The sequence below is a fragment of the Pistacia vera genome, unplaced genomic scaffold (genome assembly GCF_008641045.1).
Source record: "Pistacia vera cultivar Batoury unplaced genomic scaffold, PisVer_v2 Contig853, whole genome shotgun sequence".
In the NCBI taxonomy this organism is placed as follows: domain Eukaryota; kingdom Viridiplantae; phylum Streptophyta; class Magnoliopsida; order Sapindales; family Anacardiaceae; genus Pistacia; species Pistacia vera.
Window position 1 is genome coordinate 76,242 of NW_022196727.1, and position 2,382 is coordinate 78,623.

The 2,382-nt window shown below is 38.1% G+C and overlaps 1 non-coding gene across 1 annotated transcript; it reads left to right on the forward strand.

The window, feature by feature from the left end:
- The first annotated feature begins 1,969 nt into the window (after nt 1-1,969).
- LOC116118668 lies at nt 1,970-2,076 on the forward strand. The gene has a single exon (XR_004126195.1). It is a non-coding gene; the product is annotated as a small nucleolar RNA R71 (small nucleolar RNA).
- Nucleotides 2,077-2,382: the final 306 nt, after the last annotated feature.

Sequence of the window (2,382 nt, forward strand, 5' to 3'; positions counted from 1 at the left end):
AAGAAGCATTATGATTGGAAAAAAAAATTATCCTCTTCTAAGAATGCTTACCTTAAATGAGATGATAGTTGCTTAAGCTCAAGTGTAGGTGACTTCTTGATTGGTGAAGTGGGTTGAGCTACCACGGCTCCAACTTCTCTGATTGTGTTAGCTTGAGGATGAACTAAGGGTGGTAGAGCATTTAAGTACTTTAAACACTCTCTTATCTCTTCACTATCAACTTCATTCTCTTGATCTCTACAATTCATAAAGCAATTCTCTAAGGGGGAGATGAGGTAGCTTTCTTCAAAATTCTGATTCGGTATGTTATCAAGGACATTAATCTCAAAACATGTGTCTATTTTGAATGGGCGTTTCATGGAGTCGAAAACATTAAACTCTACTTGCTCATCTTCTACACTTAAGATTAATTTCCCTTAATGAACATATATCAATGTTCTACCCATGGCTAGAAAAGGTTGTCCTAAAATTAAAGGTATTTCCCTATCTTCCTCCATGTCTAACACTATGAAATCTACTGGGAAAATCAGTTTATCTACCTTAATCAAGACGTCTTCTACCACCCCCCTAGGATATATTATTGATCGATCGGCTAATTGGAGAGACATGGATGTTGGCTTCACTTCTCCCAATCCAAGTTTCCTGTAAATAGAAAACGGCATTAAATTAATGCTTGCCCTTAAGTCACATAAAACCTTATTAAAATAACAACTACCAATAATACATGGGATAGTTAAACTCCCTGGATCTCGTAGTTCAGTTGGTAGTTTCTTTTGAATTAGCGTGCTGCATTCTTCCGTTAGCATATCTTTCTCGTGTTCCTTGAATTTTCTCTTATGCATAAGGATCTCCTTCAGAAACTTGGTGTATTTGGGCATCTTCTCCAACATATCAACAAAGGAATATTAATATGCAAGCTTCGAAACATATTAATAAACTTACTAAATTGCTTGTCAAGCTTCTGATTCTTCAAACGGCGTGGGTACAAAAGGTTGGATTCCTCTCTCTCCTTGTCATGACTTAAAGAAGCATTCTGGTCAGATTCATGGTCGTCGTAGCTACCATTTTCCTTGTCGCGGTCATGAGTGTCAACTTCTAATGATTCAGGAGCTAATTTACGGTCACTGCAACGACTAGTTTCCTCGCCGTAGCGATCGTTCTTCTACTCTTCCTTCAAATCTCTCTCTTGTTCTTGCCTTCGTTTTTCATCTTCTAAATTCTCCAAGGTTCTTCCACTTCTCAAGGTGATTGCATGGATTTTTTCCTTAGGATTCTTCTTTGTATTGCTTAGCAAAACTCATTGAACTCTTCTCGTTAATATGTTATGGATTTGCCCTATTTGAGTCTCAAGGTTTCTAATGGAAGATGACTAATTTTGGACAAGGATTCAATTCTTTTCAAACCTCTTGCTCGTCTCTTCAATGAACTTGGTAAGCACGTTCTCCAAGTTAGATTTCAGCTCTTAAGCTTGAAAACTAGGAGGTTGTTATGTTCATTGTTGTTGCTCTATGAGAATTTAGGATGCTTCCTCCATGCTGGATTGTATGTGTTGGAATATGGATTCCCTTGCCCCCTTTGAAAATTATTGACATAATTCACTTGTTCAAGCTAAGCAAACAGATTCCCTTATTGATAATCCTTGGATGAGTGATTACCTGCACAGAGTTCACATGTTAGAGGAGGTGATTCAATTGCATTTATCTTTAATACATTACCTAATTTCTTTTGGATGTTTGAAATTTAAGCAGCTAATACGGTGTAGCTATCAACTTCGTGCACTCCCGCTGTTTTCCTTCTTGAATTTCTCTCCAAAGTCCTCATGTAGTTTTTGCTTGCCATCACCTCAATGAAATTGTAAGCTTCTTCTAGTGTTTTGTTATTCAAGGCTCCTCCACTGGCAGCATCTATCATGGCTTGTATGTTTGGCAGCAATCCTTGGTAAAACATATGTACTTGCGACCAGATTGGCAACCCATGGTGAGGACACCTCCATAAGAGATCCTTATACCTTTCTCATGCTTCATACAATGACTCCATGTCTTGTTGGAAGAAATTGGTAATCCCACTTCTTAACTTGGCAGACTTGACAGGTGGAAAATATTTAGTAAGGAATGCTTGAGCTAACTCGTTCCATGCCGTGATGCTCCTAGATGGTAAAGAAATCAACCAAGCCTTAGCTTTACCCCAAAGGGAGAATGAGAAAAGCCTTGGCCTAATTGTGTCATCGGATACCCTATTATTTCTGAATGCATCACATAACTCCAGAAAATTGGCAATATACAAGTTGGGATCATCACTAAGCAACCCTATGAATTGGACCAAATGCTGAATCATTTGAATAATTGCTGGCTTGATCTTAAAATTATTCGCTTGAATTGGTGG